Source organism: Diorhabda sublineata, chromosome 5 (assembly GCF_026230105.1).
Source record: "Diorhabda sublineata isolate icDioSubl1.1 chromosome 5, icDioSubl1.1, whole genome shotgun sequence".
Classification (NCBI taxonomy): Eukaryota; Metazoa; Arthropoda; class Insecta; order Coleoptera; family Chrysomelidae; genus Diorhabda; species Diorhabda sublineata.
Window position 1 is genome coordinate 6,789,371 of NC_079478.1, and position 19,918 is coordinate 6,809,288.

Sequence of the window (19,918 nt, forward strand, 5' to 3'; positions counted from 1 at the left end):
TATTTGCTATCTCCTTTTCTCTTTCCATCGGACCTTCAATGATCGTCATTATCTTCATGAGAGCGCATAGTTTCTCATTTGCCTAGCGATATAGATTGGAACTGATAAGTGTAAAAAAATAGCTCTGGGAACCAGACAGCTTTTTGGAAAAAGTAGTAGATTTTTTTACTTTATGTGAGTAAGTGCAGGTACCCAGGCTATTGGGATGATTATAGGGTTCATCAGGAGTTTGCGATTTTATTTCGAATGCTATAGGGGCTCATTTACTTAACGTCGTCCACTATTACTCGGTAGACCTAGGAGGTACTGCTAAAATTTGTATGGAGTTCAAAAAACTTTTGAAATTCAATTCTTTATATCTCCACTATTTGCAGTGCAGGATCAAATTTGATTAATAACTCACACATCCTCTATGCATTGTATACAAAATTTCATCAGTATTCAAGGTGAGTGGTATATTGAAGATGAGTAGAATTTCATTTACCATTGATGAGGAAAATACCTTCCCAATTAAATTTAAACGTAATGACACCCGCTACAAGAAAAATTCATTGATTATCAATGTTTTATATATATATATATTTTAATTGGGCAAATATTCCTCTCTCCACCTTCTTCCGCATAAATTATGAAGCTATTAAAATCAAACGAACGAGTTGTAAAATGCATGACATAAAATTTCTAGCTGATTTCAACATATTAATATGGCTGTGTTTATGACTTAGTTCAAATCGTCTTGTTTACTCTCGATTAAACTAATTCGTACCCTACTCATGGGAAAATAATTTTTTTCTCGATTTAACAATGTGTACTTCACTTATATCCATTGCTATCGATAAAATTTTATTATTTTGCCTTTCCAACGTATAGTTGAAATTTGATACATTACTTTTGAATCACACTGTATATACCAGAACAGTAGGAATCGGGACTTCATAGACTATATTTGAAAAAGAAGAATTAGAGTTATCTAATTGGTATTTATTTAAAAACTATTATTGATAGGTATTGGAAATTGGGATTTATCGGATATGACATATGATATTTTTGATAACGATAAATATTTTTTAATTTGTTCTTGTATTTGGTTTGGACTAAGTACTTTTTTATATTAAAATATGTACCCTAAAACTATTGTGCATTAGTATAGCGAAGTTGTGTAATAAAAACCGACAATTGAGTGAATAATAACATTAAATTTGGAACAATAATTATTACGGATTCGCTAGTTTACTGTCAAACTACATTAAGTACCAAATGTGTACCACAGTAAACTAACGAATCTGCGTTTTATGCCTTTAAAATCGAAAATTTTCAAAGTTGCTCTTATAGCCTTCAAAATAGCCTCAAGTTATACATTATAGGCAAAAATAACATTTAAAAAGAATTAAAACTGATTTCAGGGAAACAAATCGAATTGCTTTTTGCTCCCCTGAATAATTGAGATTTTGCAGATTCGCGAGTTTACCATTGAAGGGACGATATGAAATGCACTAAACAGAGTGACATATCTTTTTCAAGGTTCCTCTAAATTTTTTGAGAATGTCTCGTAGTTTACAATCGTGTTTTGTTGATACAAATATTGTTACATTGTCAATTTTATGAGTAATATTTTTATTTCTAGATTCTATTTTTATGCTTATACTCCAAGTCACACCAAACGTATCGCGTATGAATTTGTTCAAGCCATTACGTGCTTTCGTGTGAATAGATGCGAGTACATTCTCAATAAAACTGAAATGCATGTTTTTTGGTTGCAATTTTCCTTTTTTCACGCCTAACCGGAAATATGCTACAGTGAGTTGTTTGAACACAAATTTTATCTTGTAAAAAATTTCATTTCACGTGCTACATTTTTCCTTTTTCCAACAGATATGAAATAGAAGTTCAACGATAAAAGTGGATAGTTTGTTATTGGAAGTTTTTAAATTTAGACGAAATCATGTATCTTCTATTTGTTATTCCTAAAGTTTGAAACAAACAAATAAATATAGAGTTTTAATCCATATTTACCAAATAAGACTGTTATCTTGCCAGTCTATTTTGAATGATAATGTCAAATGGATGCGGGTAAACTTTCAAGAATAATGGAATAAGTGATTGAGTTTCTTATATAGTATCTTATAGTATCTTATATCTTATACTAGATGTGGTATTTAGTAACGAGACTAGCAGTGCCACAGAAAAAGTATACATGGGTCAAAAGTTATGGACTGTCAGCTGTTTATCCTAGCAACCAATTGTTGTGAAATTTCACATGACATTCCAAGAAACTACAACTGAAACTCATAATTTATTGCAACAATTGTGTGAACATTGATGTTTGTTGCGTTCACATGTTTTTAAGTGGTGTAAGCATTGTCAAGATGCACTAGACAGTGTAAGCAAATCTCGTACCTGAAATACTCACATTTCAACAACAAGAAGATCGCAAGTACAACATCCCAGTGCTAGACCAACAGCTTTTGTCACACGATTTTGCATCGTGCGACTTTTACTTATTTCATAAGTCAAATCTACATTAAAAGAAACATGATTTGATTCTGTTGATGATGTGAATGGAAGATTCGCATGGAGCGATGTATTGATAGAGGAGGGATATTGAGAGAAAATAATTCTTTCTGTTACCAGTCTCGTTATTAAATAGCAACATTTCAAATTTCGTCCTTATTCAAGTTTTCTTAGATCGTATTTTCATTAAAAAACGAGTGGTGTATTTTATACTAAATGATCTACTACATTTGGATGATTTCTTGACAGCTTTTTGAGAAAACTTGATTAGCTTTTACAAACATGGCTTAAAAAGCTTCTGTAGCAACGTGAATTCTAAATCCCGAAGAATGAATTTATAGAGTGGTTAAACGATTATAAGTAATAATTTAGTAAAATTGGACTTAATCATTTGAATATAAGTTTCATTTAGTGGAAATGATTGTGTCGGTGGACATATGAGTACAAGCTCTGTTATTTTCACTATTTTCACCAACACAATTCAAGAGAATCCAAGAGAACCGTGCATGTGGACTCATACCATATTCACCATAATTTGCTGATAATATACTATTCTCAGCATTTAGTGTTATTTTCTTGGACGTGTCCTTAAATTCTGTTACTCATACAAGCTGTAAGTGTTGTAGTGTGGGGTTATACATCTGGGAACATATAAGTGGAATCCAGTGCTAGAAACATTGAGATGTCTTCTGGGTTGTGTGGGAGGTGTGTGAATTGTTTCACTTAAAACTTGTTTATGCATGGAAATTTTTTATACCAGAAGTATTAGCTATTATCAATGAATGAATGAACAAATGAATGAAAAAAGTCTATTGTTCTACCCTTATCCAGAAAATCAATCATGATTACTCCATGGCAATCACAAAAAACTGAAGCAAGAACTTTTCCAACAGATTTTAGGACACAAACTTCTTAGGTCTTGGAGAACCAGAGTGTCGCCATTCGATCGATTATTGCTTTGTTTCTGGATCGTAGAAATGTACCCAAGTCTCATCCGTAGTAACAATTCGTTTTCAAATCGAGCACAGATCGAACGTGATGCTTCTACCCCTGCAAGCTTTTAGTCATTCATTCATTCATTCATTTGGGGGATCTACTTTGCAGCAATTTTTCTCATGTCCAAATTGACGAGAACTATATGAGCTGAAAACTGCAACAATTATTGATTGATATAATCAAGTGATCATGTGAGCTTTTTAATCGGGCATAAGTCATTTTGAGCTTAAGTTCTTCTCAAAAGTTTTTTGCTTTGTTTATGATTGGTATGTTTATGCCGAAATCTGTAGTTACATAAAGTAGTTGTTACCTGCTGCAACCAAAAAATAGTGCACAAGATCGATTTTGAATAAATGAAACGTCGTATTTTGAAAAGGAAACGAATAATTATGAATCTTCTGTATACTGTGGTGTATTGGAGTATTTTGAACAGTTTTTCATATCCGCTATATATGGAACCTTGGGGCACTCCTTTTAGTGAAGAATATATTGATGTATCTAACACCTCTTCATTTTTTAATTAACCCGTTCTGGAGATATAATCTGAGAAAGTCGGTAGCTGGTGTAGCCAAACTCAATTTAGCTAAAAGTATATTATGATCATTGGTATCGAATATTTTTCTGAAATCAATAAGCGACATGTAGCCTCTATTGAATTTCCTCTTGATCTTATGTCTTTACCAATTCAGCCAGACTTTTCAACTTTAAGAACAAACTCCCAGAGCTTCTAGGTTGTTGGGAGTTTATTATAATTATTATTGACATCATCATATGAGTTACTTATAAACATTTCTATAGAAGTTCTTTGCGACTGCTTTTCTCATTTTATAGTCTTTCAACCGTACTTTTATTAATTATATGTCATCTTTTATTTCCTAAGTTTGCATTCATGGAATCCATTCTCCTTTAAAAATATGTTACTCCCCTAGTCTCTCTGGAATAGGTAGCGTATTTACTCAATGAGAGAATAATCCAAATATATATATATATATATATATATCTATATACATTATATTTAGTATGTAGTTCGAAAATACGAGAAATTATATAGAACGGCGGTAAAGTTTTTCTGTACAAATTTTGCAGTACATGAAAAATTTTAATCAGCACAAAAAACAAACACGGGCGTGTTTGAATAGGAAAATTGTATAGTTGAGAAAATTCTACCTCTGCTCTGTTATTGTATCACGTTTAACGCCAGGTTTAACTCACTTTTGTATTTACCGTAGCGAACTAAAAATTCTGATACATAGAGAAATTTTGTTGCTAAATTAGCACCAATAATTTAAGTAGGGTATAAAACAACAATTTTTAGACATTTTTTTGATGGATATGAAACATTGTGAAGCTTTTTAAACGCTTTATTTACGAAGGAATTAACTTTACGACTATCTGACTTTATCATTCTTAGAGAAAACACTGGGATTTGATTTTGTCATATAAATGGGATGCTGTATAAAATGTACGTGAGCAAAGTATTTTATTTTCTTCTCGATTTTTTCATTATTGGAAAACCAGCTACGTCCTCCATAAAATCTCATACTCTGGATATAAGAAGGAAAAATTCATCTGAAGGTATTGTCTCTTCCAACGTGAAATAGTCCAGTCATTATAGAGGGTTGACCTCGAAAAATCGACATACCCAGTATACTACTAAACTTGTATTTTAGCAGCCTAAAACTATTATCAAAATTCGTAAATTTTGAAGTCAGGGGTCAAAGGTCCCAAAAATCGATTCTTTCTACATTTCTTGCCAATATCTCGTTTTCTATTGGTTTTAAGCTATTTACATTTTTATCAATATTGTAGAGAAATCAATTCTCTACAACTTTTGTATCTAACATTTTTTTATACCTTGAACTGTTTTCGAGATAGAGGGCGTAGAGCACATGGTCAGAGAGTTATAATTCATTGTTATTATGTATAATCATTAATTTTTAGATTAAATTCAATAATTTTTCTAATAATTCATGGAATTAATCAATTCAATAACATTCATAATATTTTTTGGTAATTGACAAATGGTTATACTTAATTATATTGTAATTATATTATTATTTATACTGATAACCTGAAGTAGAAAATAATTGAGTTAATCTTATTTAAAATCCGTAAACTTGCTACAGCATTCGAAGAAAAAAATTGTCCGGTTCAGAGATTATTTGTAAGTGGAATGCAAACCTTATTAGCAGTTCATAATGCTCTGAAATCTGTGGATACTATCGATCATCTCCGTTATGCACTAAATGTCAAGTCAATATAGTCGAATGAACCAGTTCACTTAAATATTCCACCAACGAGTAGAGCAACTCATCAACATTTCAATCGCGTTTATTATAAAATTCAAACTTGGTTAGGGCATGATTTAGAACCCCAGGTATGGGGTTGGAGAATGCGCAACGAATTCCTGGAACCTATCATGACTATTTTACCATCTGCACCAGCTGTATCACTCAATACAATATTCTGTAACTGCAAAAGTGGCTGTGGCTCAAGATGTGGATTCAGAAAAGTGATGTTACGGTGATCTTTAGCTTGTATCAATGCTGTACCATATCAGACCGATATTAATGATGATAGAACCTTTGACCCAGAAATCATGAATTATTTGGAGACGAATGTCTTTGAAGACAGCAGTGAAGAGGAAATTGAAATTCTGCAGCAGAGCGACGATGACAACGAAATATTTATTAATTTTGTTAATAATTAATTTATATCGTTCAATAAAAACATTAATTAAAAATTTATTTCTTTTCATCCTATAGATTAGATTAGAATTAAGATACAATTTAAGTATTTTCTTCAATAATTTCTTAATCACATGTAACCAAAAAAATCAATCAAAAAGTTATTAAAAAATGATAATTATACATTTAGCCATAAATTATAACCTTAATATCACGAGTTTTTGATCGAGACTATCTCTAATAATTCTCTTCTCTGACCACGCGCTCTACCCTCTCTATCTCGAAAACAGTTCAAAGTATAAAAAAATACACAAAAGTTGTAGAAAATCTGACTCTCTACAATATTTATAATAAAGACATACATACTGGGTATGTCGATTTGTCGGAAAATACACTATTTAATTTGAGTATTTTTTCGCATCCATGTTACTGACAAATATTTTTAGTATAGAAAAATTATTCCACTATCGACTGACTGAATCTACAAAAATGTGCGAAAATTCCAGAGCAATAATGAAGTATGATTATACGAAAAGAAAATTATTCACAAGATGAGTGATAATCGATATTGCTATTCTCCCATTCATACAATATATTTTTGGTTAGATATGAATATGAATTAGAGCTTTTGTTGATGATTGATTCGGCTGGATCTGAACAAAACAATCACTAAATCATTTCTAACCTATTTCATCCCCAATCCAATTCTCTCCAGTCCGTACCGAATAATCAATAGTATCTGATATGATATGATATGAAATGCCGCATAATATATGCAATATCGTCCCGAAGCAAAAGTCTTTTGTGAAACAAATTGACCGTTCTTTCTAATAACATAATTTTATGATAAAAGTATTCTTAGTTCCTTATCATATAATTCAAATTCAGGGGGATATAAGGCTTGTTCAAAATAGTTGCCACCGTGCCAAGGTAGTACCGGAAATTACTCCAAAAATGATTTAATGAAAAATATTTTAGGTCATTATTAACCCGTCGAAGTGTCACTAAGTTTTTCTTATCAATAAAATAAAACAGTCCTACTTATATATACATAAATGCGTCGTATTTTGCTATGAACAGTGAAAATAAATTCGGGCAAACTCAGAGTTTGACGTGTGAGGAACGAGGTGGTAATCTAGGATAAATTTCTTTACGTACACATCAGTGCGGGTCAAACATTGGCTTAGTACGGATAGGAATTTCATGCCGCGTGTCGATTGATAATTATTTGTTATTGTTTTTTATCTATCATGAATAAAAATTCAAATTTATCGGAAAAAACATTTACTGTGTATTCGTTTGAAGAAAAAACAAATTGGAAATTTAGACAGACCCAAGCCAAATTTAAAAATACGACAAGAACAGTGGTACAGAATCAGAGAGTTTAACAAAACAATTTGATTATTCAGACGTTCTCCAAATTAATCGCACGAAGTTATGACAGCGCTTCAATGATGAGTCGTGGTCTAAATAGAGTTTAAATAACAGAAAATAAATATCCTGATGCCAACTACATACACTGTTACGCACACGTAATTTAATAATACTTACAGCATTAACAGCCAACAAATCCATTAGAATTATTTTTGAACAATTCTCATGTATTTATTATTCATTTCTACATCCCCTCAAGGAACTCACATTTATTTTATTTATTGAAGAGAAGTTGATATTGTTCATGAATATAAAAAAGATCTTCTTCTTTTTGTCAAAATAGCCTATTTCGTTTTCAGGCTCTAGATTGTCACTCCACCTCTTTCATGGTCGACTACACTGTATTCCAATTGAATATTTATCCCTTGCTAGTCTATTGTCAGTCATACAACATATATTAGTTACATTGTTTTGGACGCTGTGATACGCATTTGTTAATGTTATTCTAGTTCACATAATCGTCTGATATTTTTGCTACTTTCTTGGTCTAATAGTATTTTCCCCGAAATCCGTCTGAGAATATTCATTTCTGTGATCTCCAAGTGTTGTTTCGTTTTCGTTGTTTCATGTCTTGTTTCTAATCTATAAATCTGGATGTCGCTTTGTAAATTCGTGCCTTTGTTTCTTGTCTTAGATGTATGTTCTGCTATACTACGTCTTCCTCGTCTTCCATGTCTCCATAATTGGTTATGTTAATTCCAACATATTTGTAAATCATTCTCTGTTGTATTATTTGACCTTCTAGTTCGAATTTGCATCTAATGGGCTCTTTGATGTTGTCATGCATATGTTTTCTTCAGTGGAGATAGTCATATTATGCCGTTTTCCAGTGAGATTTAAGGTCTTCAATAATCTTTGAATAACATCTTTTCATTTTTAGCACCTATCATGGTTTCATCAGCATAGCACAGCATAGCACATAACATGGGATTAAGCGAGTCTTCTTGTTTTATACTGCTAGTGACTGGTATTAGACATTATAATGAGTTCCACAATCGACAGGCAGGTACATATAAACCAAGACTAAATGATAAAGATTTTATTGTTTGCCTGATAATTTTTCAAAAAATTTGGCTTTATGTAAATGAAAGTATAGCAGCTAAAATGGATTTAATTGGATAAAGCCGAACGAGATTTGGAAAATTTTTGATAATTAATACAAAATTTCAGTCACTACACCTATGTGGACTTCACAAATCGAATGCTGTTACTCAATATTGAAAAAAATCAAAGTTTTCTGAGAAATTCGATGGAAGGAAGAAACTTTGGAAATGCTGTTTGCCGAAAACCAATTTCTTGATAATATTGATAATTTTAATGAATGAGCAAATGATTAGACACTGGAAAAGAGCAAAATTGTTGTGGAGTTGCATTGAAAATTGTGAAGTTCATTTCGTCTGGAAGCCTATACCTATGATTCAAACTATTTTAGTTTGATAAATGGTCTTTTTTCGATTATGTCTAGTTCGTGGAAAAATTATAGTCCCAGTAGACTAAACATCTTTCAGAGATGACAAAAAAATAGATTTATTGTGAATCTCATGAGAGTTCACCGTCCCATGTAATGTCTAACCACCACTGGTGGATTTAAAAATCTTTAAAATACGTACGATTTTAAAAACTGGATTCACATGCGATGCGGATGTCTTTAAAAACATATAAAACAAATATATTGTTTTATTTGCTTTCTATAATACCTTCAGAATTTTATTATTTCAACATACTCATTTTCAGTTAAATATTGAGTCTATAAACAATGTTGTCAGCTTATGAGAATATCTTCATTCTTTGATTCATGACGGTAAAATTCAATACTATGAAATTATATCAAACTGAGCGGAGTTTCGCCTTGTTGGACCTATATAGAAATTTCTTATTCTCAAAGGAATAATTTTAAATATAAATGTTTGTAGTTAATGTGAAAATTTGTTTTTCTGGACGAAGTATATGATAATAATTCTGTGTTATGAAAATAATGTTCCCCTACGACCTTTGAGTTATAGGCTTCCACAGTTACGAAATCACAACTTATATTTGAGTATATTTTCTAAATTATACAGTCAAACATTATGAATTTTCTATAGATGATTATGTATGTCCATGTAGTGTGTTTGACTGAATAAATAAGTCTGAAGGCCAGGGGCGGTTCATGCCTAATGGTTAACAAACTTTATTTTTCATAGGGACAACCTGTACAATGAATTTTACAATTGATTTGGTACTTTTTGCTTTAATCAATGATATCTATGGTTTAGAAAATATGTCGAATTTCAGATAGTTATACATGCCAAAAAAACCGTTCGCCATAAAGAAACATTTTGAAAAAATTATCGTAACTTGTAGTTGTAGATTGTAGATGTAAAAAATCATCTACAAAATTTTTCATAATATTTCCCTAATAGGTGGATTGGTCGGGGGGATCTGACTTCACTTTAAAAGCCTATAACTCAAAGATGAAAGATCATAAGAGAAACTTTGAGTAATGTCTCATCCAGTATTATTTTCACGTCATCCAATTATTCCCGATATTTTTGCATGCACCAGAACACTCTGTATATGTTGAACTCGTATTAAACAGTACAAAAAATTCCAAATTTTTTACATTAAGAATCATCAGTTTCTCTTTATCTTGAATTTCAGCAACATGTACATAATCTCCAGATGATTTTTTTGTTTTCAAACATTTCAATCGAGCTTGTTACGGAATATGATGTACGCGTATGAAAACTTTATTCAAACAATATTACTGGATGCAGTAGTTAAGCGAAGAGAAACAGAGAGATAATCACAAGAGATTAGCAAGTTCGTGAAAGAATTAATTGTTGGAGTGATAGGACGAGATGCCTCTAAAGTATAGCTGTATTGTCTCCCAGTTTTCATACAGGATTAGACGCTTTTAACAATAGACTTTATTAATCGGTATGTTCTTTGTTCAAGTGAAAAAAGTATTTCTTGGTTTCAAACCAAGCGGAAAGTTAGTTTATATATCTATCTTGATAAGTAAATATAGGGTATTTTTTTCTGTTCTAAGTAAACCACTTATATTGACATATGTTTCCGACTTCCACAATTGTACTCAATTTCTTTTATTTTGGCTCTTTTTTTCTCTGGGCCTCGTGTTTCGTTTATTTGACAAAATTCACATAAAATGGATGTCTTTTCAATTTCTCATATTTCATTTTAAATACTATTATTCCAACTATTGTAGTAAAAACTAAAACTTGTCTTGTATGTTGGTTCACTTGGTTCATGCTATGCGTTACTGCAGAAACTACAAGTTTCATATACTGTTGATGTTCAAGAAATAATTATATTTTGAGGTAGAAAGGAGAGATTCTGCTAATTTCAAGGAGGCTTTATTATTATGTCGCAATTATGAGGGCTAGTACTTAAGTTTTGACAAATGGAAACAAATATTTATAATTGGATATGGCTTCATTGTTATCCAAAATATTCTCCATTACGATGAAAACACTTTTGTGTACGTTTGAACCAATTATCGAAGCATTTTTTCCATTCCCATTTAGGTAGCTTCAGAACATGTGATTTTAACGCATCAACTGCTCTTCAGGTGTGAAAATTGGGTGCCAAACAAGGTCTGTACGGCGGATGACCCATCAACCCCGTGTTTTCACTATTCAGATTATTCAGATTACAAGTCACAAAATAAAAAAAACTATGTTCCGTCTTATGATGTATTGGTGTATGTTTCACTATCTAAATGTACAAATCAACAAATCCTTCGTCGTTGAAACACTTCCAGTCTCTATATATATAAAATTTTTTTGTATGAAAAAAAATTTGTTTCCAATTTTTGGCGATTCTTCTGTTACACATTCTTATGTTATCAATCGCACAATTGAAAACACACATAGACAATAAATATGGTTTCCCAGGAAAGAAGATGACGCTACTTCTTATACAACTAGTTTGATTGTGAAAGTTAACAGGCGTTTCAGGATGATTGAGAGGATACAAATAAAATAAAATTTCAATATACAGAAGAAAACCACAATGAGTAACAAAATTATAGGTAATAGTAATAGGAATTAATCAGTATATAAGTCGTATATAAGTCCATAGCAAAAAGTAAACCAGTATGCAGCATGCCCGGAATTAGAAGTCGCTCACAGAGTAAAAGGCACTTTCAAGTAAATATGCCCCCAAATTAGTGCGAAATGCGGGAAAAGATTGGCAAGTGATTGTGCATTTTTTTGCATTGTAAAATATTGAGCCCTAATTCTGAACGTAGTGTTGTGCTCCGCTTTCCTAAATGGATAGCCGCGCAACTATCTTTCTGAAATTGAAGAAGCATGCTTACGAATGAGGCAAACAGTTTTAAAGATGAATAAAGAAGGAAGAGCCAGAATTTTTAATCGCTTAAAGAAGTCCCTGGAGATTGAAATCGATCTTGAATCTAATTTTTACTGCGAAAGATTGTATTAGTTCATTATAGTCAATGGAAGTTTGTGGCAAACAAGCATTGTCGTTCTTCTCCAATAAATCGTTAAAAAACTACTATAACCTGTAGGTCAAAGTTAAAGTTCCTTAAAGTGGTTTAGCTTTGTTCTGAAAAGAATATGTAACCTTGTTTATATGAAGCTGAAGACGAACCTTCAGTACACGGGTCGCTCCACGATGAATTAACTCAAAACGAGCGAAAATTTCTCGCTTGGAGAACAAGCCATAATGTTCAGACATGCGATATTCAATAGAAAAACAATTTGAATCTGCTCAAACAGCAAAGCTACCATAAAAGCCAAAGCGGACTAAACAGTGTGCTCTATGCTTCTGTTGAAGTACAAAAAATCCTACAACAACTAGTGAGTAATGGCTGCAACTCGAATGATTATGGCAACGACGAGAATCACTCACTCGCTAGACTAAGATCAGTAAAACTACCAATGAGCTCATAACCCATTCTTGGTGTAGCTTGAAATGTAGCTATAATATCTGGTTTGCTAGAATGTCTTTCCCTGGGGATAGAGGAAAACATCTGGCACAAAACAATTTAAGGTGCATGTAGATTAATTGTTCTATTTAAACATGCGTGAATTCGAATGGTGACTGTTATTTTAACTAATACTAATATGCAGTCTTCATGCTATAAGCATCACGAGTTATTCGTAATGTCACAATTGCATGCAGGAGGAGAAAATTACAGACTATGTTCTCGGTAATTCCCCAGAACTGACACGTGCGAAGATAAAATACATGGGAGAGATTCAAAGTTTGACTAGAGACGTTTAAAAGTTGAAGCAAAGTGTCTGATTAGATTGTCCAGGGATATCGGTTTTAGTGGTTTTAAATGAAAGATGATGGGCCTGTCAGAAGGCCTATTTTATCACCATGAAATTTTCATATGGATTGTTAATTATTTCATTAATAATCATAGATACTTCCTGTTTCCAAATTGCATTTGAAAATCGCGCAAACTTGATAGGTGAGTCAAACCTCAATAAATTGGTAATTATTCAAAATAAAATAACAGAAACGTTACATTTCCTACTTAATATTTACACTGTGCCCTTTTTAGAATTATACCAATTCTAAATATTGTTAACTATAACAATATATTCGTTTTTTTCATACTTCACAGTTCCTCATCATTACGTATCTATACCAAAAAAAAATATCGAAACGTCAAACATTCCAGTTTTGACGTATCGATATATATTTCATATTATTTTAAATGAGTCCGTAAATTATTGATTCAGTGTGATCTTCTCATTATTGTAGATCTAGGTGGATGTGGAAGCTCAACTATTTCAGTGCATTAAGTTTTATTGCTGAAAGATCAGAGAGTTTTTATTGCGGGTCTATACAAAGTTGCAAGTTTGTATTTTCGTTTCAACAACCACATTTTATGATCCGACAGACATTTCGTTATAGAATGTAATTGCTGACATAAAATGTTGAATTTTATAGAAATTAGGCTTAATTTAATTGCGTGACTTTGTTTCTTAACGAGGGCATATTCATGACTATTGTTGATTAAGTATTATTATCCAATTTGCTGGATTTGCTGAGAATTATTATATAATTTATTCCTATGATATGTGATAACTAAATTCAATACAAAAATTTGTACAATTCACCACGTATGTAATAGACGGGCTGTAATCAAACTAATATCCCCTATTGATGATTAACAACAATAAAATTGTAAAACATAAATCCAATATTGGATATATTTGTGGATACCTGCAATCAAAATTGCATTCTCAAGCTCGTAATGCGATATCTCTCATAGTATTGGATTTATCCAATTTTATACACAGGGATGACAAACATATTTAGAAAATGTTCCGGTTTTGTGCCAAAATATTGAAAATTTGGATTTGTATTAAAAGTATGTGAAAAATAATTAGATATCATGTATTTGTCGCCAGAGATTGTAAAAATCATATCAGTTCTTAAATCGGACAAGAGGTTTTTTCGAAAATCTAATTTTCATGGATTTTCCCGAATTTTTCCCTCGTCTTAATTTTTTTTTCTGAAAACTGACAACTTTCCTGGAATCTTCTTATCAATTAACCTCCATGTGAGGAAATTGGTGAAAATCAGAGATAAAAGATGGGGGTCCCTTTGAAATGTCGAATTCTATTCCAAAAGCTGAAATTCAAAGCTTTATAATTCTCCGTGTATAATCAAGGAGAAGAAGGAATATTGTTTTATAATAGTACCTATGTCTTTCCTTCGATTTTACTATGTTACAACGTTTCCGTTTCGAATATATATATTTTTTTGCGAAAAAAATTTATCTCAACTTCCACCCTGTATAATACGCGTATGTATGGAAATGAAGAAATATAAAAATATTGAAAATTTGGATTTGTATTAAAAGTATGTGAAAAATAATCAAATATCATGTATTTGTCGCCAGAGATGCTAAAAAAATATCATTTCTTAAATCGGACATGAGGTTTCTTCGAAAATCTAATTTTCATGGATTTTCCCGAATTTTCTGAAAACTGACAACTTTTCTTGAATCCCCATATCATTTAACACGCATGTGCAGAATTTTTCATTTCACCCCTGTGAAATGTTGAATTCTATTACAAAAACTCAAATTCAAAGCTTTATAAGTCGCCTTTTATAATCACAAATAAGCAGATATATTTTTTCTATAATAGTACCTCTTATCTCCTTTCGATTCACCGATAATTAAATGCCCCAATTATAAAAGTGTAGATATTATTAAATTTTTCGATTTTATTTTTAAGAAAAAAATGTATCTCTATTTGGCAGAGCGGTGGTACACATATGGTATTGCAACGACAAACAAATATAATTGTGTGAGCTTTTCACGGACTTCGTCCATTGTTTGAATGTTTCTTGAGCTATCAGGCTGTCAGAAGCAGATGGGGCAGCTAGCAGCTTCTAAAGATGCCAACCGCATGAGTTGGTCTAATAAACCAGAGAAGAGTTAAGCAATTACAACTATTGCTCTGCACATATTATCCGAATTTAGAACAAAATATCTAAGAATATATTATGAATGACAGACATGATATTGCTTTTTGAACATATGAAGGACTATAAAAGAATTCTTAACTGATCTATTAAATATTTATCAATATTAATATAATTCAATTTCTACACAGTTCTATGACAATTTGTGAACTTCAATCCATTAATTCACTTTTGAGAATAACAACATTGCAATAGTGAACATTTTTATATTTTTAGAATAAATCTTCATCTTTCTCTTGTTAAATCGACTCAGTTTTAGAATAATTTTGATAGAGAAATAATTTCAAAGAATAGTGGTCTATCAAAAGAAATATAAAATCAACACAATTTATGGAAAAAAACAAATGAGAAGTCTAAGAAGTGAAAATTGTAGGGATAATATTTTTATTTATTCATTTCCATCAATTTCGTAAGCGACTATTGAGATAAAATTTATCTAGAGAGGTTTTTTACGTATAAAACCCAAAATCTTTGCTCTTGGGGACAGTAGGATAAGTATCATGTAAATTAGATTTTCAAGGGATTTCTTGAACTAATCTATTGAAGATATTTACTCTTCAGGTATATCGAGTTCATCCCTTATTTTGCGAATATCAGGATCGCATTGAAATTTGATAATTTCTGTCTTTAAAAATATCATAGACTAAATAGGATCATACGAAATATTGGTTCTTTGAATTTTTTTTCACAAAGTATTAAGAAAAAAATTTTTGGCACCATTTTCTTCCCTCTTCGGTATTTAACTGTTAGGACATTTCTTCTTCACAGGTTCTAATTTTGTATTTTTGCACGCCAATTTGGTTCTACCTCTCTGATATCTGTCAACACTACATCCAATGATTTTTTTGTCTTTTTTCTTCATTCTCCCACACTCTTTTTGCACACCTATTTCTCAAGATCTTTCTATTACACCCCAATCATCTCACTCTTCTATGAAACTAGCACGAATCAAAAAATCTGGGTTAGAATCATGTCGTCCGAATTATTTTTCCATTACTGAAAATAGCTTACTAAGTAGATTCTCCTTTCACTTTATTCTCTATTTTTCCACTAACCTAAATTTTCCAAAATCGTATTAGATATCACTTTTTTACTAGTTTCATCTTAAAACACAAAGTTAGTTCAAACATGTCATACAAAACATATCAATTTGCTATTTAAAACCCGTCTTCAATATGTACAGATGTGTTAATGATTGCATATCGATTTAGTAAGTCTTGGACTGCGCGCTTAATTAATCCGCCATTAGCTCAATCTTTATTACGCTCCTTCAAATGATACAAATGGGAGAATGGTGAATATAATCAGGATTATCAGATATTGTGATTGAATTACTGTGCGCAAAATCAATGCCAAAGAGGCAGTTACAAACATACAAATATACAGGTCAAACCAATTAAATCGTGTTAAAGTTATATATATATATATATATATATATATATATATATATATATATATATATATATATATATTTTTAATGAAATTAACTTAATTCCACATAATCTGTGTCATTTGTCATAGTGATAAGTCTACAAGCTAGAAAATAAGACATATGTAATGGGTGTCTCAAAATTAACGCAAGATTTAAATTAAATATAAAACACAGTTTTTAGTGTAATTATTTCATTGAATTATAAATTACATAGGATAGATTTATTTATGGACTAAAACATCGGACAAAAGGCATACACGGTTTTGCATACAAATGCGTACTAGTGTGTCGAAATTTTCCTTAACCATTCTGCATAATGTTGTTAAATGAGCTAAGGGGTCAATTCTGATCACCGAAAAGACCTGATGATGTTCCATGTAGTAATTAAAGTGTTTCATGTGAAACATATTGACCTTATCAATATCAACAAAGCGGTTTGGTCCAATCTTGTCTCCAGCCCAAAATGCCCACCAAACAGTAGAACGTTGTGAATGCATTTGTTTTTCGAAAATAACATATGGATTAGAATCCCAAAATTGGAATTTTTGGCGATTATCAAACCCATCAAAGTGAAAATATGTTTTGTCGCTTACGATGATTTCGCTCAAAAAATCAGCAGTCATTTATTGATGATCATCCATTCAACAAATTCTCTTCAGGCTTCAGTAGTTACGTTAATTAAATTTTGTGAGCATGATGACGCATTATAGAGAGTTTTAGGTCCACTATACCAAATCCATTTGACAAAGCTAAAATAATATCCCGATCATATGTTGTATGAAACTTCCTAACTGCCGCCGTCAAGCTTTCAGTTATTTTGAAATATGTTTTAATAATGACACAACGATGTTCGTGTAACACTCCATTTTTATCAATCCTAAACTGTTAGCTGTCGATTTGTTGTCAACACTTTACTTCATAAATGACGGAAAATTTGAGACTTTGGGACATCCTTTATTATAAAAATTGTGAACATGACTTTAAAAAGCTAGTTAAATTGTTGCATTTCCACTAAACACGTTCAAAATAGATTTTAACTATCTGGAAGATAATCTAAATCTTAAATATCTCCGAATTATAAGGGTTTAAGCTGTTAATACCTCTAATCTGATTCTGTAATCCCGTTTACTATAAAAGAAAATGAATTTTCAGTCTTTCACTTAGTAACAATTTCGTTAGAATAACTTTTGTTTGTAAAACGGCAATTCAGTAACAGATTTTTTTCGGTACGATCAAAAATATGTGCGAATGGCTCTTAGAAATTGTAAAGTGTGTACTAATAATCACATTGAATTAATGAGTCGAAATAATTATGCAAAATATCTATCGGAGGTTACGGTTACGATAATTTTTAACGACTAAACCGTTCGTGACAAATCCGTATACAGTATAATTCACTTTGTTTGATTAACTGATTAATGCAATAAATTCTGTGCAACCAAATAAAAAACGAACTTCCGGGAAAAATGGAATAAGATAGGGAACTTTCCATTGGTAACATTTTTTACATTAGTATCAATTGAAGGTTTGGAGAATGAGAATTATTCAAAGCAAATAAATGTACCACATTATTTGCACAGATAAACAGATAAAAGTCAATTATGTCTATATCAAAAAGTAATTGTAATTGTTATACAATGAATATTGTCAAGGTGAAGTGAAATAAGATTTTCAAGATTTTTATTATACTTACAGAAAGTATCTTCTTATGTAAACTCACTTAGAACAGTCACATTAACACCAACAGTTTCCAGTTGCGACAGAATCACGTTAATACAACTGAACGCGGACAATCTAACCAAACAATTAGAATTTGACTCTCATTATCATCATGGTTTTATATCTCACTTCTTATCTTTCGTTATTTTGTTTTTTTTTCAAGTAAATTAAAAATCGGTTATGGTTACTATATAAATGTACGTGAGTCCATAGATTCTATTTTGGCAATGTCAATAAAAAATGTCAAATGTCATTATATCAAAAAAATTTATCAGTATCTATATAATGAGTAGCGATTAAATTTTGTTATATTATGTATTGTTTGTTTTTCTATTATACTGATACGTCAATAGATTAGTTTTGTCATGAGACAAGATTTTATACAACTTTGAAATCACAATTCAAGATTAAGCTAATAAAGGCACTATAAGAAAACTTTGATGTTACTTATATTTAAATAGGCGAATCAAAATAACAAAACCTAATTATAACTAACTCTTAATTTTGCCGACTCTTGAATATAATCAATCAAATTGACTGACATCTTTTTTTTTCATTCAATTGGACCTTATCCTGATTAATTCCGAATAGTCATTCTCCACCTGAGCTCTTTCTTAGACACTGAGCTCTAGCTTTCAAATCATATTTGTGTTGATCTTTCCAGTAGTTTTCGGTTATTCGAAATTGTCTACTTTGCCCCCTCTTTTGTGTATTCTTCTGATGTTATCCTGGTAGCTTATTATTATAGCTTAATAGCTTATTCCACCACAACCTGAATTCTTAACTCTCGTCCAATATCCTTTCTGTTCATTCCATCTCTGAGACTCACTCACCATTCGTAGCAAATTTCGTAGTAATAGAAAAGAGTCAATCACAGTTGTTCCCTATAAAAAAACGTCATATCCCATAATACCGTCCATAAATAACGGATTACACACTTCAGAAATAAAATTTTTAGGTTAACGGCAGCTACGTCAAGTTTATGAAAAGGGTATAGAATTTGCTACGAACGTCAAACGGCAAACGTCACCTGCGAGCAGCAACAGCAAACGGAAAGTTAAGTTTATAAATTGGCCTTAATCGTGGTCGCATTTCGCTACTGGTTGTATGTCGTGAAGGTCGTCCAAAATCGACCGTTGTACCAGAAAACATCGATTCTGTTCGTTAACTGATATTCCAAGATCATCATGTGTCATACCGTTGTGAGATTGAGTATTAGTTCCACTCGCATACATTCAATATTTTTAGCGTTGGATATCGCATAATTTCAAAATCACTCGAAAAAAGTTCGAATAGATTGGTGCAAAGAAATGCTGAACAATTTTAAAAGATCGTGTCTTTCAAGACGAGGCTAAATCCAACAAAATATGTTCGCGTACGTAGAGCAACGTAGAACAGTCAATTCTGATTCATACACAAGCAATTTTTGTCAGAAGTGTTGGACAAAATCGGTAAAATCAATCGCAGAAGACGAATCAGTCTCTATCAAGATAATGCGACCTCACATATCAGCTCAAAAAAACAGTCCTTGTTTTCTTTTTATTCTCACAGATCGATAATAAATTGGGAGGTCTACGTTTTCCTACATCTGAACAAGCGGTTGATGGTTTCAAATCACATGTTTTGGAAGTACCTCAATTGGAATGGAATAAATGCTTGACTT

At 31.5% G+C, this 19,918-nt stretch overlaps 1 protein-coding gene across 5 annotated transcripts in view; it reads right to left on the reverse strand.

Moving 5' to 3' along the window:
* Positions 1 to 19,918, reverse strand: part of LOC130444052 (5-hydroxytryptamine receptor 1-like) — a 308,285-nt gene that overhangs the window by 130,579 nt on the left and 157,788 nt on the right. Inside the window, exon 1 of one of the 5 annotated variants that reach the window (XM_056779022.1) lies at positions 18,230 to 19,832. The exons of the other annotated variants lie outside the window; for them this stretch is intronic. The gene's annotated coding sequence lies outside the window, so the exon portion shown is untranslated. Of the gene's footprint in view, positions 1 to 18,229; positions 19,833 to 19,918 lie in introns of those variants that run through there. 5 annotated transcript variants of the gene reach the window in all.